Below are 27,630 nucleotides of genomic sequence, written 5' to 3'. Positions count from 1 at the left end.
TGAGTCCCTTCCAGAAGAAATGCCATTTGGGGCATGCATGGAAATGATTTTAAAATATTTCCACCAAGCGAGCTCTGAGTCCAAGCAATGCCAGAGTACCTGCGTTTCCCACCCAGACACACACACGGAGGTGTTTCTCTGTTTTTATTTCCATTTATTTCATGTAAGCAGCTACTAGCACTTCTTGCATGATAAAAATGAAAACACTCTACCAGGACGACTGCATTGGGCAGATTGCCCTTGTCACTTGCCCGGCCTCCCTGGCCACCTTCCTAGTTGGCTACGCAAACAAAACACAAGTGTGGTCTTCCTTTACATGCTGTACACGGGGAGAAATGAGGAAAGAAAAGAAACTGGCTGGGCTGGGCGCAGAGCATCTGCACCTCCGGCCAGCCCAGCCACCACTGCTGTCCCCCACCCCACCCACCGGCATGCCCGGCTTTCTGGCCAGCCGCTCCCCCCCTGCGGCTCGCTTCTTGCCTCCTCCCCGTGCTTTCTGATTGGCCGGCTTTCCGCTCCCCACCCCACCCCACGCTTTATGGCTTGCGGGCCAGCCAGAAAGCCGGCCCGCCACCTCCTCCCACCCCCTCCTCCCGGTGGGTGGGCAACCGGCCCAGGCCGGCCCGCTACCACCTCTGGCCTCTTCCTCGTCCACCCGGCCTCTTTCCCCGCTGGTCAGCCTGGGGGCAGGTGCTCTCATTCTCCGCTGGTTGGCCTGGCGGTGGGCACCCTCCTTCCTGGCCAGCCCGGTGGCAGGCATTCTCTCTCCCCACCGGCCGGCCCGGCAGTGGGTGTTTGCCCTGCCGGCGGCCACCATTTTCTCTCTCCGCACCCGTCACTAGTCCGGCAGCTGCTCATGAACCCTCACGAGAGCTGCCACACATGGGATTAGCGACGGGTACACCTAGGAGAAATAAATATATAGATATACATGAAAGGGGAGGGAGGGTTGGGAAGGTCTAAGTTGGGGGTTTCTCAACCTTGGGTCCCCAGGTGTTGTTGGACTACAACTCCCACAATGCATTTGCCCATTGTGGCTGGGGATGATGGGCGGTGTAGTCCAGCAACATCTGAGACCCAAAGCTGAGAACCTCTGGGGCTGGAAATAGATCAGTTTTCCCCAACACACTTAAATAAAGGGACTCGCATTTCCTTGCCAAGTTTTTATCTCTTTTTATTAATAAACAGTGGAACGTATGGACCCACAACCACATGTTACGGTATACTCCTGGTGAGCAGCATTTGTTACCTGAGTCTGTGGCTGAGCATGGTGAGAGTTTTGGACACCTCTCCCCGTCAGAAGCAGAAAGGGTTGTGAGAAGACATATTCTTTAAGATGAGAAATTTCACACTCTTTTTGTTCCAGCCCGACTTCCCCCTCCTCGCCACTGAGTTCCATTAGCTCCGCCCACCTGGTTGGTTGTGAACTGCCCTCTGAATTCATGAATATTCTGTTCCATTGAGTTATATTGGGGTAGTTTGGTGGGTTGGGGGTTGGCCCCCATAGGTTTTTTCCTTTAGATTTTTGTGAAACTGATGTATCTGTGGGTTACCCCAGTACCTTCTGATTGCCCACAGGGGCTCCATTTATGCATTCACAAGGATAGTGACATTTCCAGCTCTAAAAGGATATGAATTGTCCTGCTGGATCAGACCAAAGGCCTGTCTAGTCCAGGATTATGTTTCCAGTACTGGGCCAACCAGGTCCATCTGGGAAACCCACAAGCAAGGATGATGGCAATAGCTTTTCACCACTCTTTCCTCCCCAAGGATATTTCCTTCTCATTATACAGTCATGTTTGCATATGCCACCTTTTTAGAGATTGTCTGTTGGGAAGAAGAAAAATTGTTTAATAAACTTCATGTCAAAACAAAATGAATGTGAGCCTAACAAATGAATAACTTAAATAAATAAATAAATAAATAAATAATACTAATAATAAATACATACATGGTGGGTTTTTTTTAAACAGCAACAGAGGCAGCAGCAAGCAACAACAACAATAATACAAGAATGGAATAATGAAAGAGAAAAAAGCAAATCCTTGCCCAACCCAGCTAACAGCCATTCAAAAGCTTTCTTGAATGAACAATGTGAACATTGGAAACTGGTTTATACTGAGTCAGAGCATTGGTCCGTCTCACTCAATATTATCAGCACTGACTAGCAGCAGCACTCCAAGGTTTCAGACAGGGGTATTTCCAAGCTAGGAACATAGGAAGCTCCATATACCAAGTCAGACCATTGGTCCATCTAGATCAGTGTTGTCTACAAGGTTCCAGGCAGGAGCTCTTCAAGGTTTCAGGCAGGGATTTCTCCCACCCCTTCCAGGAGATGCAAGAGGACTGGGAACTTTGGCATGCAAGCAGGTACTCTGACACTGAGCTATGGCTCCATTCCCTAAGGGGAATATCTTATAGCAGATGGCGCTCACATTCAGTCACCCATCTGAATACAAACCAGGGCAGACCCTGCTTAGCAAAGGGGACAATCTGTGCTCAGTGCCACAAGACCAATGGTACCTGGAGATGCTAGGCATTGAACCTGGAACTTTCTGCATGCAAAGCAGATGCTCTGCCACTGAGCGGTGTCCATTGTTCCCATTCCCAAATGTGCAATAGCCCAGTCTGATTTTTGAATGGGGAGGAGTGTGCTATTGCATATGCAATGCATGTGCAACAACACCTGTCTTTTTCAGGCATTCCGTGAGTGGCGGCTCTGTCCTGACCTACACACCCTCATTAGAATGATTACATTTAGGCAGGGGCTCCCTAGAGAAGTTGTAATGGATGCCCATAACAGGAAAGGCAAATTGCTGCTGAGATGCCCTCCACAATGAGCCAACTTTGGATGTCTGAAAAAGGTAATGAAATTATGCTTCTTTGGGACCATGAAAATTATAGTTTGGGAAAAGGGTCCTGAATGAGCAATGACCCTATTTGGGGTGGAGAAAATCTGTGTGAGCAGAAATGGGGGGGGGGTTCCATGCATATATCTGTAAAGGTGTCTCTGTGGTTTCGTAAAAACATAAAAAATAAACCCCAAACCCCCACAGTTCTTTTGCCTAATACACTTAATAAAAATAAACTAGGCTCCCTGTTGGGGTTTTCCCCCTCTAAAGATTCGAGAGCAATGACTTTAATGTGTTCTTGAATTTACATATAAAAATGTAAAGAAAATCATCTGTAATGCAAATCGCAAATCCTCTCGCCCTTGGTGATAAATCAGGTAATGCTAGAGGTTGTATTTCTAACTGCAATTAAATTTAACCGACATATGCCCACTTTCTGAATAATAGAATATGCAGCCCGTGATTAATAAGCAAAGAGAGAGGATGGTTCTCAGCCACATGGACTTCCAAGAGCACTCATCCTTGGGCAGTGAGAGAGGGAAAAAGAACATGAAAAAGAGACGGCTGTGACCCCCCACTCTGCTGCCGGAGAGGAGTTTTTTTTAATGGCCAATAACCCATTATATATGATGAACATCGAATATGCTTTCACAGGGTATAGCTCCAATTAAAAACTATTAAATTTTGCAAATATAATCTAGCCACACAGAGTAATCAATGAAGGCATTCAGCGCTCAGGTTAATAAGAGCTACCCGGAAGAATGGTGAGATCGCTTGCATCTCATGCTGCAGAAAATGACGATTTTGCATTTTCTTCCCTAGTTTCCCTTTTGTTTCTAGACTCAGTTCAAAGCTCTGGTTTCGCTCTTCCAGCCTCTAATGAATCTGGGACCAGGATAATAACAACATTTTAGGAAGGCACCCCAAAACATCTCCCCCAAAGGCAAAATAGTAAGAGCAGTGACCTTGTCAATTGGCCTCTGCTCTTGTCCATTGGCCTCTAACTCCTGCTAACTGGGCAAAGAGGTACCTTTTTAATGTGGTGATTCTCTCTGTTGAGCAGGGGGAGAGTAACTGGCCCTATCCACCCCCAGCACAGGACCTCCAGTGCCTGTTGCTTATGATTCTTTTACAATTGTGAGCCCTCTGGGGACAGGGAGCCATCTTATTTATTTGTTATTTGTCAGTGTAAACCACTTTGGAAACCTTTTTTGAAAAGCGGTATATAAATGTTGTTGTTGCTCCGTCAGGCAAAATGTTCTGCCAGGGACAGACCAGCTTCCCTTATGACAGGGGTTCTCAAACTTGGATCCCCACTTATTGTAGGACTACAACCTCCACCATCCACTGCCACAACAGGTACTGTAGCTTTTCTCCCAAGTTTTAAAATATAAAAACCTGATGGGAAGACCAAGCCTTTTAAAGGGTTTTAATTTGTTTTTTCATTGTCTTTTATTTTATTGTTTTTAAATCATTGCACACTGCCTTGATTGATGGGTTAGGCAGTTTATAAATATGATAGATAGATAGATAGATAGATAGATAGATAGATAGATAGATAGATAGAGCCACATTTCACACCTAACCTGGAACTGTGGGCCCAATGCCAGCATGGTGTAGTGGTTAGAGTGCTGGACTAGGACCGGGGAGACCTGAGTTCAAATCCCCATTCAGCCATGATACTAGCTGGGTGACTCTGGGCCAGTCACTTCTCTCTCAGCCCAGCCTACTTCACAGGGTTGTGAGGAGAAACTCAAGTATGTAGTACACCGCTCTGGGCTCCTTGGAGGAAGAGCGGGATATAAATGTAATAATAATAACAACAATAATAATAATGGACCCAAGGTCTGCTCCCCCCTCCCCCCTCTCCTGTATGCATGTGGATGAAATGGAGAGTGTCTCTCTGCAGTCAGGGATATTGCAGAGAGCAGGGAGAACTGGCTGTGTGGGCCTCCTTCTTGCTTGAAGGACAGTCTGCACAGCCATTCCTGGCTGGAGAGAGGGAGGAGCTTCCTCCCTCAACTCCAGTTAGAATGAATGCAGCCTCCAGCGCTGCATTCACACATAACGTTCTGGGACTCCAACCCTCGTCATGAGCAATGAAACTCACTACAAGCCGAGGGTTCAGACTGGGAGTCTGCAGAGCACAACCTCAGGTCGCTTTACAAAGAGGACCAGAGTTGCATGTATTCGGACGTAACGGTTTGGCAACCTCTGGCCCCTCTAGTTCTGCATTACATGCGAATGCGGCCATAGATAGATAGATAGATTGCTTTCTGTGCTTAAATGGTTATTAGTTGTTCCTCAGCAAAATACAGGTGGTATAGACCAGCCCACACTACAGCAGGACTCTAACACACATGGTGACACTGCTGCTGTGCAAGAGGGTTGTTCCAGTGCAGCTTACCCTTGCATGATTGCAGGCCACACACTACTTGCATTATTCCCAATGCACGTACTGCCGCGGCCTGCAATTAGGCAACAGGGAGCTGTACTGGAACAGCCCTCTTGTGCAGCAGTGTTGCTGTGTGTGTTAGAGCCCTACAGCAGCACATGTGGGCCTGCACCAGCCACATTTCACTGCAGAGCATGTCAGCCACGGTTTTCTGCTATAAAATAAATGGAGCCCTTTTTTCTTCCACTTTCCTCCTGGGGAGCTGAGTTCGTGCCTGTGAATCTTATATGTATGCTTGTAACTTTTCAGTGATCTCTAACACTTCAATGAGGCTCTCTGTGTCTGTTGGGGTAACAGCCGTGTTTCAGTGCTAAGCCAGAATGAATTTAGGGCCAAGTTGGACATACACTGAAAACAAGTTTGGTCCTGTGTGTCTGGTGCTTTTAAGTTCTTTTTTGTGTGTGAATAGACCCCATGGTGGAGTTGATCTGGATCAGGACTATAGTTGAGGGCAGGAGAAATTTATCCTTACCTGGATCAGTGTCCCACCCACCCTTCACGGCTCCTAAATGAATCTGTAGCTCAGTGCTTTGCATGCAGAAGGTTCCAGGTTCAATTCCTGGCATCTCCAGATAGGACTGAGAGATACCCCTACCTGTAACCTTGGGAAAATGCTGCCTGTCAGTGTAGACAATACTGAGCTAGATGGACCAGGCCACTGGTCTGACTCAGGATAAGGCAGCTTTTGGGGATGGAGCCCTAACTCAGTGGAAGAGCATCCACTTTGCAAGCAGAAGGTCCCAGGTTCAATCCCTGGCAGCATCTCCAGGTAGGGCTGGGGGAGACTCCTGCCTGAAACCTCAGAGGGTTGCTGCCAGTCAGTGTAGACCAGGGCTTCTCAATGTTGGGTCCCCAGATGTTATTGGACTTCAACTCCCATAATCCCGAGCCCCAGTGGCCTTTGGTTGGGGATTGTGGAAGTTGAAGTCCAACAAAATCTGGGAACACAACGCTGAGTAGGGATGTGCGAACCAGTTCAGATCTGAACCGGTTCAGATCCGAACCAGTTCCAGTTCGGAGGTTCAGATCCGAACTGAACCACCCCCGGGGTGGTTTGGTTCGGACCGGTGTGGTTCGGTTCGGACCGGTTTGGACTGGTTTGGACACCTGAGAATTGGTAGGTTGGTAGCTGGCACCCAGGGGTACCTGTGAACCAAACCCCAAAGCAATCAGATACTCGTACGATCTTTTATGAATTTTTGAAAATTATTTTTATTTTTTCCTCATAGGATATAATGGGACTCGAACCAGGCCATTATTCCTTATTGTGGAGCACCCATGGGTGCCAACAACCATGCAAACCCTGAAGCAATCAGACACCCCTATGATTTTTTATGAATATTTGAAATATTTTTAATTATTTTTCTCATTGAGTATAATGGGACCCGAACCAGTCCATATCCCCTATTGTGGAGCACCTATGGGCACAAAAGTGGGGTGGGTGGTAGACAGACAGGGGTGCCTACCACCCAAAAAATCCCAAGGCAATTGGACACTCCTCTGATTATTGGTGAATTGTTAAAGTATTTTTGAATTCCTCATAGAGAATAATTAGGTTTGCAGCAAATGTATAGCTTCACGTCGGGGGGAAAGGGGTGTCGTAGAGTGGAGTGTGGTGGGTGGTAGTTCCTAGGGTGGGCAAGGAAGCTACCTGAATTATTTGAAAGGAATTGGGCAAAGGGGTGATTTTTGGTTAATTGTTGGTTTACGCGTCTTTAAGGTTTTTCCTCATAATAAGTTATAATGGAGCTTTCAGCAGCCCCATAAGTGCACTTGGGGGGTGCTGGGGTGGCCCAGAGCGAGTGGTGGTGTAGTGCACATAGGGGGCCAACCAACCCCATGGGTTTCTAACCCATGGGGTACAGGGTTCTCTTGTTTCTGAGGTATTGAGTGTGGATTCTATGATAGCAAATGAGATTTTCAATGAGACACCATGAATCCACTCTAATATGCTATCATAGAATCCACACTCAGAATACCTCAGAAACAAGAGAACCCTGTACCCCATGGGTTAGAAACCCATGGGGGTGGTTGGCCCCCTATGTGCACTACACCACCACTCGCTCTGGGCCACCCCAGCACCCCCCAAGTGCACTTATGGGGCTGCTGAAAGCTCCATTATAACTTATTATGAGGAAAAACCTTAAAGACTTCTTATGAGGAAAAACCTTAAAAATGAAGGTTTGGTTAATTAACAATTAACCAAAAATCAGCCCTCTGCCCAAATCCTTTGAAAAAATTCAGGTAGCTTCCTTGCCCCAACCTGGCACTACCACCAACCCCACACTGCTCTAGGCCACCCCTTTGCCCCCAATGTGAAGCTATACATTTGCTGACACTTCCATGCTTCTTTATGAAGAAAAACCTTAAAGACGCGTAAACTTCAAAAATCACTTAAAAATCACCCCTTTGCCCAATTCCTTTCAAATAATTCAGGTAGCTTCCTTGCCCACCCTAGGAACTACCACCCACCACACTCCAATCTACGACACCCCTTTCCCCCCGACGTGAAGCTATACATTTGCTGCAATCCTAATTATTCTCTATGAGGAATTCAAAAATATTTTAACAATTCACCAATAATCAGAGGAGTGTCCAATTGCCTTGGGATTTTTTGGGTGGTAGGCACCCCTGTCTGTCTACCACCCACCCCGCTTTTGTGCCCCTAGGTGCTCCACAATAGGGGATATGGACTGGTTCGAGTCCCATTATATCCTATGAGAAAAAAATAAAAATAATTTTCAAAAATTCATAAAAAATTGTACGAGTGTCCGATTGCTTTGGAGTTTGGGTGACAGGTACCCCTGGGTGCCAGATACCATTCTATCAATTTTCAGATGTCTGAACCGGTTCGGATCCGAACCGAACCAGGGGGTGGTTTGGACAAAACCAAAACCGAACCACCCCCTCCTGGTTCGGACCCGGGTTGGATCCAAACCAAACCGGGCGAACCGGTTTTGTGCACATCCCTAACGCTGAGAATCCCTGGTGTAGACAATACTGAGCTAGATGGACCAAGGGTCGGACTCCGTGTAAGGCAGCTTTCTACAAAAGAACTTGGAGAACTGCTGGCAGTCAGTACAAGGCTGGATGGACCAATGGTCAGACCTGGCATAAGACTGCTTCCTCTGTTGCTATGTTCCCTTCCTAATTCCCATGCTGTAGGCAAAACTGAGCTCCATGTCTTTGGTGGTATGTCCAGCCATGCTGTGGGCCCTTGCACAAGTTGGGGACCCATGAGATGGAAATGTAACACAATCTCACACGGACTGATCCCACCCATGCCCCTGCCCCCTGATTTACAACACAGACCAAGCCAGAATTCCCTCCCTGCCCTCCTTTTGCCAGCTGCAGCAACTATAAAAGGCGTCCTCCAGCTGTGCGGACTTCCAGCGCCTCTGTGTGTGTGTGAGATGAATGCATCACCTGGAACTGAAGCAGACTCCTTTTGTAATTGATGTTAGCAAAGGAGGCTGCTGTGGCAGCCGAGATGAATGGAGGCCCTTAGGTACTTTCAGTTCTTGTGAATGAATCATGCTGTTCACTGCTGCGCACTCCACTTAAGTCTCTAAAGCACCCCCACCGGAATCAGCTGGTGGCGTTCCCTTTCCGCAGCAGGGAGCTTTCGTCTGGCCTGGCAAAACATCCTCACTGTAGAAGGGGATTAAGATGCTGCAGGATGGGGGTGATATTAGGAAAGAACAGGCAGTGGGATTGGTCCAGTTTATTCCAATGGGGTTTGGGGGTGGGAAAGGGATGGGGGAGGATTTCAGGCTCTATCTATCTATCTATCTATCTATCTATCTATCTATCTATCTATCTATCTATCTATCCCATTCTTCCTCCAAGAAGCCCAGATCAGTGTACATGGTTATGTCTATCCTCACAACAACTGTGTAAGGTAGGTTAGGCTGAGAGATAGTTGATTGGCCCAGAGTCACCCAGTGAGTTTGAAGGCTGGATGAGGATTTGAACTCAGGTCTTCCCAGTCATCTTCCAGCACTCTAACCACACCACCACGCTGGCTCTTACCTTGTGAAAATGGTGCCTACCTGCACTGGATGGTATTATTCCTGTTCCAACTTCATTCAAAGTAGCCAGCACAACCTCCCCATTACAAGGGGTACTGAGGAATCGGTAGGTTACTAGAGCCCTTGGTCAGATGTGGGGCAGCTTCTTGTGATCACCCGTAAGTGCTTTCAAATTCAGTAGGGAAAGGACCAGAGGTCCCGTGGTATCCCCATACAGCATGTTGTGCAAACCTACCTACCTCCACTTGGCAACTGGCCAAGCAGGCATGTTACCGGCTTCAACCCAAAGCCCATAGCCAAAGGCTGAAGTCAGCTTGACCAAGTTGGCACCATGCCCAGTGGACTTGCCTGGTGCCCTAGAGAATAAAAACCTTGCTGCAGTACTGCAGGCTACCACAAGGGGCAGCACTATGGATGACTTTGGATCAAGTCAGCCAGGGGTTCCCAAGTACCCCTGTGTTACTCCAGATGTTGCTGAACTACAACTCCCATCTGCCCCAGCTACAATTTATTGTGGCTGAGGATGATGGGAGTTATAGTTCAGCAACATCTGAAGTACCACAGGTTGGGAACCCCTGAAACAGGCCATGATGACAAAGCAGTTCTTGGGAGGGAGGTGCTTGCATTTGTCTCTGACTCGGCTGCCTCTGGCCCTGCCTTGAGGTCACAGACTGAGTCTCTGACATCTCCCATGAAAAGGGTGTTGTTGAGTAGCAGGACTTGGAGAGACCTCTACTTGGGGCCTTGGGAAGTGCCTGCTAGTCAGAGCTGATAGCATGTGGGAGATGGTCTTGGCTTGTGAGGGAGGCAGCTCTTGAAGGGTACAAGGTATGCTTAACAAGATGCTGTTTCCTCTGATAACCTCTAGGTGGAGAGCATCAACCAAAGCTGCAAGCCCAGGATTGGTGGTGCCATCCGTAGGGGTGAAAAGAGGGTCGCTCCAGACAGAGGAGTTTATGGGAGGGGAAATTGTCTCCACCTGTATAAGAGTTTGAAGCCACAATGGAACTTCACCAATTAAACAAATTAGCAGCAGTAGCATGAATATGGCAGCAGCGGTAGAGCCTTGGCGTTTCCAACCTTGAGACCCAAGATGATATCTAGCTCCCATAATCCCCAGTGTGACTGATTCACACCGGAAATCCCCACCAGGTGATGGACTATGCATTGAGTGATGGAATAGTGAGGCAGGGCAGTTCAGACTCTGTGCAGAACCTTGTTTGAAGCCGGGTTCTTCGCGACATGCCTCCCCCTCACGTTCCCACATGAGCCTCTACATCCTTTCTAAAGTTAGGACAAGCTGAGATTGAGTGATGTCTGAACCCACCAATCTCGGCTTATACTTAGGTACTTTCTTCAGAGAACCCAAGATCTGAAAGTAACTTTAACCCTCAGGTTCAGATCTCGGGTTCTCTGCTGAAAGTACCTAAGTATAAGCTGAGAGTAGTGGGTTCAGCTGTCATGACCAATCTCGGCTTATCCTAAACTAGAAAGGAAGTAAGCACTCATGTGAGGAAAGGGAGTTGCTTCAATGGAGGTTCCATGCTACTTCTGAATCCACTCAGGGGTTGCATCAGATTTCACCCATGACCTCCTGGATCCATGCCTGCTCTGACGCTGGCCTACTTGCCCCTCGTTCACTTCACCCGGCCCCTCATTTATTTATGCATTTATGTATTTATTTAGCACATTTCTATACCGCCCCATATAAAAATCTCCAGGTGGTTTAGTTTAAAACACAACATAGTTTTGTGTTTTAAAATAAATATGCAATTAAGACGAACATATAATTAAAACATTAGCACAATTAAAACAATGTAAAACATAAATTAAAATTCTATCTATAAAACCCACATGAGTGGCCAATATGTTTTCAGATCAAAGAGCATCAAAGTGTGGGTCTCATCCTGCTGCAAAGCACTGAACAAATGGACGTTTTACTCATCCATGGTTATGGGCCACTCTGGCAGGCAAATTTACTATTGCATGTCTATGTACTGTCTTGCTTGTTTTTCTGTATATAATAAACTATACAAACCACTAACAGGAACAACAATAGCAAAAAATGGGGGAAACCCTCTCGTGCTGTAGAAATAACCCTCCTAACGGCCAAACTGCTTCGATGTGGGATCTCCTTTTCTCTACCACTGGAGACAAAGAGAAGAAAAGAATCCAATAATGGTGCACAGTTGGTGGCTGGCTCTGGTTCAAAGGGCTCAGCCAGCTGTTGCAAAAGAGATTTATTAGTGCTAAAAGGCAGCTCTCTTTCCCCATCTCCCTCCCTCCAAAAGTATTCTGCTTAATTTGGCCCAGCGTAGCCGAGAATCAAGCAATTTGGGGGTAATCAGCCCAGCTCAGTAGGCACCGAGGTTTTATCTTACAGAATCAATTGCATCAGACAGAACAGCCAGGCATCTTTTCATAGAAGAAAGCCCTCATCGTCACTGAAAGCAGCAAGGATGGGTTTGGGGGTTTACTTCTGGGGAGGCTACTGCAGATCATGCATGGGATTTTTTCACTCTCTGACCTGAAAGCTGCATATCATGGTTGTGGTTTAGTGTCTCAGAGGTCTGCAAGTGGGACTGTTGTGTCAGCAAAAAAGCAATTAAACCGATTCTGCATGCAGTGTGCAAAGAACGAGACAGATCTGCACTCATTTATGCTGCCGTTTGTGCTTCTGGATTTCCCATGCGATGTGCAACCGTTCTGAGCACCACTGACGCCTGTGCTTTTGAAGCGCAGTCGCCGAGAACAAGATACTGTGCATCTGATGCACCATGGTTCGGACATATGCTGCAAAAGTTGCATGACTGGTTTTTGCAGAGAAGTCTCCCAAACATGAGATTCAAGCATACAAGTGCAGTGCATAAGAGATGGGGCTGTAGATCCGTGGAAGAGCACCTGCTTTTTGTGCAGAAGGTCCCAAGTTCAATTGCTGGCAGCATCTCCAAGCAGGGCTGAGAGAGACTCCTGCCTGAAACCTTGGAGAGCTGCTGTCAGTCAGTGTAGACAATACTGAACTAGAGGGACCAAGGGTGAGACTCCATATAAGGCAGCTTCCTGTGTTCCCAGATCAGCAGCTGGAGGGCCTAAAAACTACTAGATCCATTTCAATTCCCAGTTTCTCATCTCAGAGGCAGGAGAGGGATGTGGAGGCTGTGGCTGGCAACAGGACTTGTTGGTAGTCAGCTTCGAGAGATGGCCCAGCCCTCCACGCTGCAATCCCTCCTCGGAAGTGGCTCTCCAGTAGAACTGCTGCCTGACCAGAGCAGGCCTTTACATAACATTACTAATTTCAGTGGAGGCAATGTCCAATGGGCATTCTCTGGCTTGGTCATCTCCAACCGGCTTCAGTCAAACAAATATAATCTCCAACTATACCTAAGGTGGAGACTAAAATCAGGCCACTGGATTCATAACATTTAAAAGAATGAAGAGAGGGTGAACTGAAAGTATTAATCTTTCTTCCCCTTAAAGTAAGTGTGTTAGCAAATCAGTTTAATGGGGCATTCCATATAACTCTTCCTGACAATTTAAGTGGTGCTGTACGAAGGAAGGAAGGAAGGAAGTCCTTTTCACACACAAATGCTGCACCTGTCTGGGCTTTCCCCCCTCTCTTTCTTCTCCATTTCCCCCCAAATGCCGTAGTAGGCAAACCTTTATTCAGGGCAACTAAAATGTAGCAAAGTCTGGATGAGCTTTAGAGTTCTCCAGACCTTTCCTGGGAAAAGATGGTGGCTATCACTGGATGGGCAGTATAGAAACTAGAGATGTGTACGAAACAAATGTTTTTATTTGTTTCAAATTCAAACCAAATTCTGAAAATTCGATTCAGTCCTCATTGCTTCGCGGCCTTTTGGCTAAGATCAAGTGGGTGGGTGTGATTCAAACTTCTTTTGGTGCCTTTTTAACCAGTCAGGGGGGCTGAATGGTTTTTAAAAGGTGCCAAATGGCTCTTGAATCAAATTCAAATCAAATTTTGAAAATCTGATTTGAATTCAAATCAAATTGCCCTTTTAAGGGGTAATTTGATTTGAATTCAAATCACTTGAATCACCCAGATTTAAGTTGAATCTATTCAAATTTGAATCGATCGCACAACCCTAATAGAAACATAGGAAGCTGCCCTATATTGAGTCAGACCACTGGCCCAACTAGCTCAGTATTGTCTACACAGACTGGCAGCAGTTTCTCCAAAGCTGCAGGCAGGAGTTTCTCTCAGCCTTATCTTGGAGATGCTGCCAGGGAGGGAACTTGAAACTTTCTGCATGCAAGCATGCAGATGCTCTTCCCCGAGTGCTCTTCCCCATCCCCTAAGGGGAATTTCTTACAATGCTGACACATGTAGGGGCTCTTCTCATGATTGCAGAAAATCGGGCTAGCCTCCGCTAGCCTGATTTTCTGTAATCGTGAGAACCACCAGGCTCGGCTGCAAGCCCGGTGGTTCTAGAGTGGGTAACCCGCTCAAGTACCCCTGCCCTAAAACCAGGTTTACGGAGCGAGCGCTCCACAAACCTGGTTTTCAAGATCGTGAGTAGCCGTGGCGTGGCTCCGCGCCTACTCATGAGGAGACCCCCAGAGGGGAAGCAAAAAGCCACCTCCCGGCTCCAGGGATCTCTCCAGTACGCCCTGCACACTTGCGCAGGGCATACTGGAACTTCCGGGGGCCGCGCGGCCCTCGAGCTCCCCAGCCCCCGCTGGCTCCATCACAGAGCTGGCAATCATGTGGGCGGCCAATCCAGCTGCCCAGGGCTCCCACCGGGATCGTCTGCAGGAAGAGCAGGCTTAGCCCGCTCTCCCCACAAAAGCGGCAAAAGTGGGTCTCACTGATCGTGAAACCCGCCTTGTAGTCTCCCATTCAAATGCAAACCAGGGTGGACCCTGTTTAGCAAAGGGGACAATTCATGCTTGCTACCACAAGCCCAGCTCTCCTCCTTATGTATGGCCCCCTGACACAGACACATGCCCCAAATTCAAGTTGAAAATTCGCCACATACCAGCTGATATACTGCACAACAGTATGTCAGCCTTTTAACCCGGCCTTCATGCCCTTATTTTGCACGTTTCACAAATGCAAAGACTGTGCAATGGCATTACATGGGAGTAAGCCCATTATTTCCAGTGGGCTTACTTTCACGTAACATCACCCATGCAATTGTATGCATGCAACATTCCTAGCTGACATTCCGTTGCGTAGTACAGTATGTCAGCCCCCATTTTTTGCTCAGCCCCACTTATGAACAGATCGCTTTCAAACGGAGGCAAACATATTTGCAGCCTGTCAGTAAGGAGGCATTTGTGGTTTCCCAAATACCTTGAGAAACTCTTGGCCTTTGTGGGTTAAGAATTCTGGGGTGTGAAATGTGACTGTTGCCTGCTTGTGGTTTCACAACTTCCCCATTTTTAATAACAGTACGAAAAGTTGATAGTACTTTTTATTAGGAACTGCCTTCCTAACTCAATGAGGACGACGCTTGCGTCAACCCAGGCTTCAGGAGCAAAACTCACCCAATGGACCCTCCACCATTAAGGCTGCAATCTTAAATAAATAGAGGGGCCATCCCCACAACCAACCAGGTGGGCGGGCAGGTGGGGGAAGGCTTTGCAAACCTTGACTTCCCCCCAGATGATCAGCCTGTCATTGGTGGATCACTCTGAGACCAGGACCCGTAATTCGGGCCTCCACGAATCCCACAGAGCACCACACACCCGTCTCTGTGCCAGTGAGAGCTGTAACATGATCCCAGGAGCCGGGTTAAGGGTGTGTTTGCACCCTTAACCTCGGCTACGAGCTGGGGTTCAGCACAGGGTTGGTGCTACCGCCCCACTGGCATCCACGTGGATCCTGGCAGTTCTCACGGGCAGCCAAGCCCATGCTGGGCTGCTCATGAGAACAGCCTCAGGGTGTAAGTTGCATTGAGCTCAGTGAGGCTTACTTCTGAGTAAACCTCCTTTGGCTTGCACTGTTTATCACTATGCTACACCAGCTATGATAACAATCCATTGGGAGGCTGTCCTGTGTTACTTTACTGAAATGATCAGGAGTTGCCCAAAGGCACATAGGAACATAGGAATCTGCCATATACTGAGTCAGATGATTGGTCCATCTAGCTCAGGATTGTCTACACAGCTGAGTAACTGCAGGCCTGTCTCCAACCTTCCGTGGCTGGGCAAAATAATTGAGAGGGTGGTGGCCTCTCAACTCCAGACAGTCTTGGAGGAAACTGATTATCTAGACCCATTTCAAACTGGCTTCCAGGCTGGCTATGGGGTGGAGACTGCTGTGGTCGGCCTGATGGATGATCTCCAATTGGCAACTGACAGAGGAAGTGTGACTCTGTTGGTCCTTTTGGACCTCTCGGCGGCTTTTGATACTATCGACCATAGTATCCTTCTGCAGCATCTGAGGGGGTTGGGGGTGGGAGGCACTACTTTGCAGTGGTTCTGCTCCTACTTCTCGGGCAGGTTCCAGATGGTGTCCCTTGGAGACTGCTGTTCTTCAAAATCTGAACTTTTGTATGGTGTCCCTCAGGGCTCCGTATTGTCTCCGATGTTGTTTAACATCTACATGAAACTGCTAGGAGAGATCATCAGGAGATTTGGTACAAGGTGCTATCAGTATGCTGATGACAGCCAAATCTATTTCTCCATGTCAGCATCATCGGGAGAGGGCATAACCTCCCTAAATGCCTGCCTGGAGGTGGTAATGGGCTGGATGAGGGATAACAAACTGAGACTGAATCCAGATAAGACGGAGGTACTCATTGTGCGGGGTCGGAACTCAAGAGACGATTTTGATCTGCCTGTTCTGGATGGGGTCCCACTTCCCCAGAAGGAACAGGTACGCAGTCTAGGGGTGCTTCTGGATCCAAGTCTCTCCTTGGTGTCCCAGGCTGAGGCAGTGGCCAGAAGTGCCTTCTATCAGCTTCGGCTGATACACCAGCTGAGTCCGTTTCTTGAGAGAGACGACCTCAAAACAGTGGTACATCTGCTGGTAACCTCCAGACTGGATTACTGCAATGCGCTCTATGTGGGGCTGCCCTTGTACGTAGTCCGGAAACTACAGTTGGTCCAGAATGCGGCAGCCAGGCTGGTCTCTGGGTCATCTAGGAGAGACCATATTACTCCCGTATTGAAGGAGTTACACTGGCTGCTGATACGTTTCCGGGCAAAATACAAGGTGTTGGTCATAACCTATAAAGCCCTAATCAGCTTGGGCCCTGGGTATTTACGAGAAGGTCTTCTTCGTTATGAACCCCACCGCCCGTTGAGATCATCAGGAGAGGTCTGTCTACATTTGCCACCGGCTCGTCTGGTGGCTGCTCTGGGACGGGCCATCTCCGTTGCTGCCCCAAGGCTTTGGAATGCGCTCCCTAGTGAAATAAGAGCCTCCCCATCTCTGACAACTTTAAAGACACATCTGTTCACCCAGGCTTTTAACTGATATTGTTTTGATTGTTTTAGTGGTGTTTTTAGAATATTGTTTTAAAATTTTAAACTGTGTTTTAAATTTTTTGCTTTTAAATGTTCTGTTTTTGTTTTTAATTAATGTTTTACTGTTTTTATTTGTTGTGAACCGCCCTGAGACCTTGGGTTAGGGTGGTATAAAATGCATTAAATAAATAATAATTAATAAATAAATAATACACAGAATGGCAGTGGCTTCTCCAAGGTTGTAGACAGGAATCTCTCTCAGCCCTATCTTGGAGAAGCCTGGACGGAACATGAAACCTTCTGCTCTTCCCAGAGCGACTCCATCCCCTGAGCAGAGTATCTTACAGTGCTCACATGTGGTCTCCCATTCAAATGCAACCAGGGCGGACCCTCCTTAGCTAAGGGGACAAGTCATACTTGCTACCAGAAGACTGGCTCTTGTGGTAGGCTTGTTCTCACAACCGTTAAGCGGGTAGGGCAAGCCTCCTACCCTCCGGACTCAGGTTGTCCGCCATAGTAGGAAGGAAGGTGGAGACCAACTATGAACAGGCAGGTGAAATTGAGACTTGTAGTCCAATGAGGGAGCAGGGGGAGAGCAACTGGCCCTATCCAACCCCAGCACAGCATCCCTCTAGTGGCTGTTGCTGGTATCTGCCTGGTGTTTCTTTTTAGATTGTTAGCCCTTTGGGGGCCAGGGGGCCATCTTATTTATGTGTTTATTTTTCTATGTAAACCGCTTTGAGAACTTTGGTTGAAGAGCAGTATATAAATATCCATAGTAGTAGTAGAGAGGTTGCTCTCCTGAACATTCGAACATTGATGGGGAAGGGGCACGGAGCTGCGAGTTCAATGGTCCAACCTCCCAGGAGCCAGACCAACCCCTTAGCATCCTTCCTAGCCAGGAACTCCTAGGTTGAACCCAGCCATGGTCTCACCCAGCTCTATTCCTGGCCAGTCAGGAAGCTCAGGGTTTGGCCTGGCTCTTGGGAGGTTGGAGGAGTCCCCTACGTATCTGGCTGCATTGGCATCTGCTGCTTGTTCTGGGGTAAAGGGATGAGTGATTGAGGCTTCTTTAAACAAATGAGGCCTTTGAAAATAATTAATTTGAGCTATAGGACCAGAATATACTATGACTGTATGTCCAACACTTTGCTGTAAAGTTCCAGCCAGGTTGGTGGAGGGGGTGGGAGTGGGAAATATTTTGAAGGTATTGCTCACTACACCTTCCTACCCCTTGGACTAATCCCTGTAAGGGGAGCTTTAACAGAGGATCAGCCAATTCCGGCTGAAAGATCATTTGGGTCATACCTGAAACCTTGCCTTTTCCTAGCATTGTATGTATAGGGAGATTTAATGTAGGAGAGCAAAACAAAAAACAAAAACAAAAAAACCCCATGTCCTCCCCCGCCATGCATCCTGAGAAAGTATAGTCAGTCCCACGAGGGCTGCATCAGCTCTAAGATGGAAGTTAGGAGGGAAGGGAGTTACTTTTATTAAGCTGTTTGGCTGTCTTTCTGCTGCGTTGTGGGCAAACCACAGATTTCTTATCCAGATGGCCTTTGTTCTTATCAGGGCCATCTCGATGGAAATAGAAGTGTCTCTTTCTCCCCACATCAGCAACACAGAGAGAAAAATAACCGTTATGTAGATAAGAAGCAGCTTCTCAAAGTTATCTCCACACCCGATCTCTGTGTAGTGTAGGAAAGGTCATGAGCTCTCTCCGCATCTCAGGAAAATAGACAGCTCTGAGTTACGACTGCAGCCCCTTTGCTTAAAGGTGCATTTGAGGTTGTGATCATGTAGCTATCTGAGAGTTCCGATATTAATGTTTCCTTCTTTGGAGACCTGGGATCCACCTCATTACTGGCCTTCAGGAGAGCCCTGAAAACGCATTTGTTTATCCAGGCATTTGGTTGTATTTCATGGTTTAATTTTAGTTTTGTTTTGAAGTTGTGAATTTAAATTCACACATACACATACTTGGGCCTCACTCAACAAATTCCCAGACCAAACCATGAAAGATAGAAACATGCCATTTTCACAGGTGACGGTCCAGACTTTGCCCAGACTACCAGAAAAATTGAAAATTCCAGAAAAAGTTATCAATTTCCCAGAAAATGCTGATAAACTCTCCCATTTGAAACACATGGGGAATGATGATTTCCAACAAACTTTGGCATGTTTCTCGAATACTTTTGGAAACAGAAAGTCTGGACTTACACAGAATCAGGAAGAAATGAGCAAGCAACATTTTTTCAGTTCTCTGTGTTTCAATCCATGTTGGATTTCCATGAAAATTGCTTAAGAAATTGAAAACCCCAAAAAATATCGCAACACTTTTACATCCTCAAAGCAAAGCACCCCTTCTACTCACCAACCAACAAGGGGAGAAGGCAGAGTGCAGAGTCATTTTGCGGCACAAGAGGAATGCTTGCAAGATGCAAGTGCTTTTACTAGTTAAAAATGTAATAATAAAATAAATAAAAACGACAGAGGGATTTTTTGTGCATGCAATTTGCCATAAGCTGAAGCTGCCAAAATGCCTTCTTCTAACTAGAAAAGAACCCTGTCCTTATTTGCATCTGGTCACTCTCTCTTTCTCTCTCTCTTTTGCGGTGCCCAAGATGGGGTTGGGACTCCAAACACTCGGGCCCTGGCACCTTACCTCCTTTGCTACCAGTGCTCTGTTCTGACCTCAGGCATGGTGGATTGAGATTTGGACTTCTCAGGGTACCATGATCGAGGCTGCAGTACCAGTCTGCCTGAGCATTCTATCAGCTGACCCCCAAGGGCCAATCCCTGTCCATCGAGTCCTATAAAAACCCAGCCTCAGAGCTTGTGCTTCAGTCGAAGCAATTTGGCTCTAGTACGAGAACACTGCTTAGTTCCTACGCCTGATTTCCCTGATTGTTGTCTTGGATCATGACCCCTGCTGGCTTTTGACTGTGCACTTGTCACGGGGGCCCCCCTCTGAGTCACAGTTGTTCAGTGGCTGAGTTGCAGTGGGCTGAGACACAGTGGTTGTCTTGATACACAACCCCTGACTGCTTTGGACCCCATACCTGCTTCTGACCCAGCTGGACTGAAAGTCAGCTCCCCGCAGAACTCAGACATCTATAACCTGACACATTTTCCCCCCTCTCTCTCTTTCTTCAAAAAGATCTCCCCCAGACTAGGGAAATAGGAGTGGAGCCACATGACTTATCTTATGTTACGGTAGAATCTCTTAAGGCTTCCAGGTCATGAAGGCCAAAGCGGTAACACTTCCGGGTCATGGTTGCTTGCTGGTCTAGGCCATATGGGGAATAGGCACTGGCAGCTGGCTTACTTACTGGAGAGACCACCCGCACTTTGACCAGCCCTGGCTCTAACACATCAAAAACATTCTTGGCTGCTTCCTAAGGGCTTTGGGCACATCCAGACAAAAGGTGCACTTGACATTCATACATCGCAATGTGGGGATGCATGAAAGCCCAGTCTGTGGTATCAGGGGCTCAAGCCAGGATCCAATGAAGCAAAGCTGGATGGGCACTCGTGTAGGCCACGGGCATGTGTAAGAGGCTGGAGTCTTTTGAGCTCAAGTTGAGCCCACACCTTCCTTGTTCTAGAAAGCCCCCCTTAGCACCTTCGCACAGCTGTGCAGTTCACCACACGGGAAATGAAATGTGGATCCGATTTCAGGACTAGAGCATAGAAAGAGCACTGATAAGCATTTGAATGCCGTTCCTCCCCATACACAGAAAAGCACTTCCACATCAACATGCCTACTAAGGAACCTCTGCAGTGTTGACACAGAATCTCTTTGTTTTCTGTTGTCCTGAAGGTGTGCACAGCCCAAGGCAAATCAGGGTGTGTGAGGCCCCCTTCTTCCCTTGCCAAGAAGAGAGCCCAGCCTCTGCTCAGAGGGAGCACCTGCCCCCCACGCACACCCCAACCCCGGTGAAGCGCACATATGCACTGGGGCAGATCGACCTTTTTCAGGCCTGGTGTCAAGCCGAAGAGGCTCAGTGGTTTCCATGGAACCTGGCCACATGATGTCAATGCTCGGCCCCTGCCTCTGAGGACAGGCCAATTTCCTGACCAATGGGGGCTGAGGGCACATTTGTGTGGCAGGCAGCATGCTCCAAGGGGGCGGGTGGCAAAAGTGGTGGCGGAGAAGAGGGGATCAGGAGCTGTGGAGTGGATCGTGCTGGTTGGCCTTCTCTCCCTCCATGGGATCACTCTTCTTCCCCACCCTGACGGTGGTCTCGTCTTTCAAGGGGGCACCCTCCCCCCCCCCTCGGGTAGCTCATTCTTGCCTCAGACTGCTGAGCTCATGAGATGGTGTGGGGCCCAGGATGATGCAGGGCCTGGGGCAATTACCCCAATTTAGCATACCCCAAGGATATGCAGAGGATGCTGGGAAATGCTCTAGTCAAGTGGCTCCCAACCTGGAGGCCTCCAGATGTTGCTGAAGTGCAACTCCCATCATCCCCAGCCAAAATAAATTGTAGCTGGGGCTGATGGGAGTTGTAGTTCAGCAACATCTGGAGGCCCCCAGGTTGGGAACCCCTGAGCTAGTTCATTTTCTTGGGTTCATGCAGGGGCTGAAGTTCCCCAGCATGGCTTCAGAAGAACAGAGCGTGAGCCCGCAAGGCCATCAACAAACCCCTTGCATAGAAGCCTGTGCGTAATTACTGTTCTAGTTACAGAGGAATCCTGCAGAGGCTTCTGAGGACAACACCCTCCAGCTTTCCTAGAAGGCAGTTTGAGTGCAGTTTCTGCATTCGAAGGACAACCGCAGCCCATCCCTAGTGCAAGCCCCAAGCGGGGGATTAGCAGGCCAGTTTCAAAACTTTAAAAATTGCAAAATGTGGAAGGTTCCCTTTGCCTCTGAAATACTGCCTCTGCCTTAAGGGCCAGTCTCGAATCAGTTATGGCAGAGTACATGAACTGGATCTGGTTTAACCCCATGGCCTTATGAGATCGGATTCCTGCCCAGAGACAAGATTTTAAAATGGGCCCCCCGCCCACAATGAAGCTCATCTCATGAAGTAAAGAAATCTTAAATGAGGCTGAATAATAGTGGTAACAAATATATATCTATATATATACACACCTATATACACACACACACATATATATATATACACACACACCTATGTGCCACAATAGAACATCATCCTAAATTATTTTTTAAAAGGTTTTGTGAATTGTGGACGATGCAAGTCATTTAATGGTACCAGAGAAAGACATGCTGTTCTGGTAGCTCCAGGTCTTAACACTCACATCAGTTTCAGAGGATGAATACAACTGAAGGAAGTCTGGGCGCGTGCATAAGAACAAACTTAAGAACAGCCCTGCTGGATCAGGCCCAAGGCCCAAGGCCCATCTAGTCCAGCATCCTGTTTCTCACAGTGGCCCACCAGATGCTGCTGGAAGCCACAGGCAGGAGTTGAAGGGATGCCCCTTAAATTCAGAGTCATCTTCTATTCAGGTAAATATACGGTAGGTAACCCATGTTTTCCAGACTTCTGATCAGCAGGCATACCTTTTCCTGAATTAAAACTGGAGACACACCACTTTCATAGAGGAACTGATTTGCTTTGAGGGCCAAATTATATGATATGCCTATTGCATCGCGGCTGGGGGAGTCAGTCATGTGACTTGCCTGGGGGGGGCAAGGCAGTGGGCCCCCAGACAACTGTCTCCCCTTGCCCTATTATAGTTACGTCCCTGGCAGGGGGTCTTAAACTTGAGACCCCAGATGTTGTTGGACTACAACTCCCATTGTGGCTGGGGATGATGGGAGTTGTAATCCAACAACATTCGCACTTGAATGAGAGACTACATGTGAGCACTGTAAAATATTCCCCTGAGGGGATGGAGCATTCCATATCTGTACCACACAACATCTTATCTTAAAATTTTAAATGTTAATGTGTTTATCTTTTTATTGGTTTATATTTTTTGTAAATCATCCAGAGAACTGGCGTTTTGGGCAGTATAAAAATGTGATAGATAGATAGATAGATAGATAGATAGATAGATAGATAGATAGATAGATAGATAGATAGATCTGGAGTGTGTGAAATGTCAGGCTATGCATGGTCAGTGGCTTAGTGTTCATGCACATTCATTTAATCTAGTGTGTGTGAATCACACATACAATAACTGAACGAGGTATTCCCCAGAGCGCAAAAACAGGGACGGTGGCTTGAATAATGCAGTGTTGCCGTTGAGTCGGTGTCAACTCCTGGTGCCCACAGAACCCTGTGGTTTTCTTTGGTAGAATACAGGAGGGGTTTACTATTACCATCTCCCGTGCAGTATGAGATGACGCCTTTCGGCATCTTCCTATATAGCTGCTGCCCAGTATAGGTGTTTCCCATAGTCTGGGAAACATAGCAGCAGGGATTTGAAACAGCAACCTCTGGCTTGCTAGTCAAGTCATTTCCCTGCTGCGCCATTAGGTGGCTCTGTAATTCAGCAAGCCCCAATGCTAAATGCTGCTTCTGCAGCTTCTGCTTCAGAATAGCATTGGGGCTTGATCTGAATTCTGCAGCAGCCCCGGGGCACAGACTTATAGAGTAATGCTGCACATCATGTAAGCTAGTGATTTTACCAGGGGCAGGTAAAAGAAAACAGAGACTGTCCCTGGTAACTAGGAACAATTGGAGAGGATGAACTCAACTCGCATGGCTTTTTTCTGAAAAATGACCCTGTTCCCTCCGGTTCTTTCCCATGGCCTCTCTCATCCTGATGTCTTCTGCACTTGCCTCTTAAAGAAACCAGGATAGCTTAAGGATACTCTCCTCCACCACGAATCTACTCACCTGTTAAGATCAGCCAAAGGACCTTTCTGCAGGTCCCACCATCATCAGAAGTTCAGTTGGTGGGGACATGCAACAGGGGTTTTTTTAAAAGTGGAAATGTGGGATGTAAATATTAGTATGTGGCCTAGTAAATGTGTTTGGTGGCAGAACTGAGTTTGTGAACCCCACACTGGCAGCTGCACTGTGGCAGTGGGAGGAAGGCACTGTTGGAGGGGGAGACGTGGCAGACATGCTGAACTCTTCCTTGGCAGGGCTCCCCACACCCAGAGGTGCTCTTACCCCTGGACTTCTGGGCCGAAGTCCAGGGCCTCCACACACCCCTGGGGGCCCCCAAATCCTCTTTAGTCTGTCCTGGGTGGTGTGGCTGCCGCTGGCCCACACTGCACCAGGTGGCCGAGTGTGATTGTGACCAGTGCCGGGTGCTTTAGAGACGGGGGGGAGTCGGGGAAAGAAATATGTGGGATGGGAATATGTTAAATTGTGTGTTGGAATGTTTCTGCTCATGCCTATTTGCATAAATATACCTGTTTTATGTCCTGACATTCTTGTGAGTTCAGTTGCTGTTTGTGCCCTCAAGAACCCACGTGTTTAAAAATACTGTGTGTGTCTGTGTGTAGGGGGGTGATGCTTAGCTTGCGGAGGGGGGGCTCCAAAGGCCTTCAGGCCCAGGCTCCAAAATTACCTAAGTGCACCTCGGCCCCCACCATATGCGTCTTGGCTGGTGATTCTGGAGTGCCAGCCAAGAGACAGGGAAGTGAGAGCGACCAGAAGGGCTCTGCTGAGGACACTGGAGAGGAAGGGGTTAAAGAGCCATTTGCCTAGGTTTCTGGTGGACCTGTGCAGCCGAAAGAGGCCTGACCCATTCCAAACTGACAGAGAAATTGTTGGGAGGGCCAACATGTTGGGAGGGCTTTGGAATAAGCTTCCTGCTAAAATAAGCATCTCCTTCTCTGCTTGTTTTCAGGGAGAACCTCCAGACCACAAGACCTAATTAATTAAAAAACAAATTGTCGGGTTGGGTCACATTTGGAAATTTGACATTTTCTTTTATTTTTACATTTATATCTCACGCTTCCTCCAAGGAGCCCATACATAGTTATGTTTGTTTATCCTTACAACAACCCTGTGAGGTAGGTTAGGCTAAGAGATAGGTGACTGGCCCAGCTTCACCCAGTGAGTTTCGTGGCTGAATGGAAATTTGAACTCAGGTCTCTGTCTCCCCAGTTCTAGTCAAACACTGTAGCCACGACACCACACTAGCTTTCATGACACTCAGGACAGAGCTGGCTTGCTGGACATTTAACTTGTGTCTGACAGGGATGTTGGATCCCTGACAGAGTTCAAGCATAACAGTGGGGAGATCAGTCACAGGTTCTGACTGTTGGAACTCCCTGCTGTTGTGTCAACTCCTTCCAATAATGCCTGACAGAGGCTATATTGGGTCTGCCATGCCTGTGGGACCATCTCGACTGCAGCTGAGCCCTAGTCTCATGAGAAAAAAAGGAGGGTGTTAGTAAGCTTTCTTCCCCTCAACAAGGTGTAGGAGGAAAGGTTGCCTCCATAAAGATCTTGTTGATTGAGCCATTATTGTTGTTCGAGCTCAGAAAGGAGGAAAAGTGAATGTCTCGGTTCTCTGATAAAGGATTATCCGAAATGGGCTTAAGAATCTCGGGCTAGCCTATAGGACTCTTTTCAAGGACTCTTTTCATCCTGGCAAGACTTCACTCCTATAATTAGAAGAAGTTTTTGTCCTATCTATTGAGATGCTATATTTTTTATACATTCATGTGCAGACACTACCTGCAAGATCAGTGTCATTGCTACTCATCTGAGGATTTTTCACTACTGCAAGATTTTCATTCATTTATTTTTGATACAGATTTATTCTCTATATGGACTAGAACAATATTTTTCACATATTTATGTTGTTTTTTGCAATATCTATATGTTTGGGTTTGAATGTGCATTTACCTTTTATTATGACTTTTGTCTTATTCATTGAGATGCAATATTTTGGTCATATGCATGTGCAGATACTATCTGCAAGATAATTGCTTTTGTTATCTAGCTATTCTAGACTACTAATTGTTATTGTTATCTATTTACTCTAGACTATTAATATAGCATCTTTAGGTATTGATAAATGGATATATGTGTCTTGTTCATTTCCTCCATATAGATCTCTGGATCTTTAAATGCGGCACAATTTGTGTTTTTGCAATTATTTTTGCACGGTTTCTTTTTTGTTTTTCTCCAGGGTTGCAGGCAGAAGCCTCTCTCAGTCCGATCTGGATACGCTGCCAGGGAGGGAACTTGAGACTTTCTGCATGCAAGCAGGTGTTCTTCTTCCCCGAGCGGCTCCATCCCCAAAGTGGAACATCTTACAGTGCTCACACATGTAGTCTCCCATTCATCTGCAATCAGGGCAGACCCTGCTTAGCAAAGGAGACAATTCATGCTTGCTTGGCGTGGCGGGGAAATGACTTGATTAGCAAGCCAGAGGTTGCCAGTTCGAATCCCCGCTGGTATGTTTCCCAGACTATGGGAACACCTATACCAGGCAGCAGCAATATAGGAAGATGCTGAAAGAAATCATCTCAGACTGCACAGGAGGAGGCAATGGTCAACCCCTCCTGTTTTTTTTACTAAAGACAACCACAGGGCTCTGTGGGCGCCAGGAGTCAACACTGACTCGATGGCACACTTTACCTTTGCCACAAGACTAGCTCTCCTATCCCTCCTGTAAAAGCTGTCCTGAACTTCCTTCTTGCTCGGAGAAACTATTACTACTACTACTACTACGAATATTTATATACCACTCTTCAACCAAAGTTCTCAAAGCGCTTTACATAGAAAAATAAATAAGACATAAATAAGATGTCCCCCTGTCCCTATTATTTGTCTCCCAAAGTCATGAAAAAATGATTGCTGTTTACTACCTGTACACAGGGGCGTAGCAAGGTTGCATTATTTTTTAAAGGTTTTGTAAATTGTGGATGATGCAAGTCGTTTAATGGTCCTAGAGAACGACATGCTGTTCTGGTAGCTCCAGGTCTTCACACTCACATCCATTTCGGAGGATGAATACAGCTGAAGGAAGCCCGGGCAGGTGTGCAGCTGGGGGAGTCAGGAAACACAGGAACACAGGAAACTGCCATATACTGAGTCAGACCTTTGGTCTATCTAGCTCACTATTGTCTTCACAGACTGGCAGCGGCTTCTCCAAGGTTGCAGGCAGGAATCTCTCTCAGCCCTCTCTTGGAGATGCTGCCAGGGAGGGAACTTGGAGCCTAGATGCTCTTCCCAGAGTGGCTCCATCCCCTGAGGGGAATATCTTGCAGTGCTCACACATCAAGTCTGTCATGTGAATTGCCTCTGGTGCCCCCCCCCAAAGGCAGTGGGCCCCCAGACAACGGTCTCCCCTTGCCCTGTTATAGTTACGCCCCTGCCCGTACAGACTACTTTTCCTACGTCTCTAAGGAACAAATATGTGTTCTTGGTTCTTCCTGTGACCAAGGATTCTCTCTGCCGCCCCAGGATTAGATGCCGACTTTGAAAAATGCACACTCTCTTTGGAACTAGCGATTACCTTTAACCCTCTGCGTCCTTCGTGTACAAATCAGAGGCAAGCTCCTCGTGCTGGCAGACAGAGTGCCTCCCCTTGCCCAAAGTTGTCAGCAGATGACACACGGGCGGCTTCTCCTCCTCGCTCCCAAACGTGCGCCACTATGCAAGGGTGCCCCAGGGGCAGCGCACCAGCAGCTGGGGATGGATGGATGACAAAATCAGAGTCTCAAGTCAGGCACTCGTGAGGGTCACCGCAGAAGATGGCTGCAAGGGCCCCGGCGGAGCCAAGGTGCCTGTCTGTGCTTGTGGAGCACATGGCAGCCCTATGCGCTTCTTGAAGAATGGCCCCATCAGCGAAAGGCACTGCGGCATACACCTCGTGGCCCACGGATGTGAGCTGCATAACAAGCTTCCTCTCGGAGAAATATTTCAGTCTGGGCCCATTTAGCCTCCTCGGTTCCTTAGCAGCCGAAAAT

General features: G+C 47.5%; 1 long non-coding RNA gene across 1 annotated transcript; it reads right to left on the bottom strand.

Moving 5' to 3' along the window:
- Positions 1-1,148: 1,148 nt before the first annotated feature.
- LOC128331574 (uncharacterized) lies at positions 1,149-27,630 on the bottom strand. Its single transcript, XR_008310352.1, has 2 exons — positions 27,177-27,630; positions 1,149-1,827 (listed from the first exon to the last, which is right to left on the bottom strand). It is a non-coding gene; the product is annotated as an uncharacterized LOC128331574 (long non-coding RNA).

This window comes from Hemicordylus capensis, chromosome 6 (genome assembly GCF_027244095.1).
Source record: "Hemicordylus capensis ecotype Gifberg chromosome 6, rHemCap1.1.pri, whole genome shotgun sequence".
Taxonomy (NCBI): Eukaryota; Metazoa; Chordata; class Lepidosauria; order Squamata; family Cordylidae; genus Hemicordylus; species Hemicordylus capensis.
This window is presented reverse-complemented; position numbering and strand designations above follow the sequence as displayed.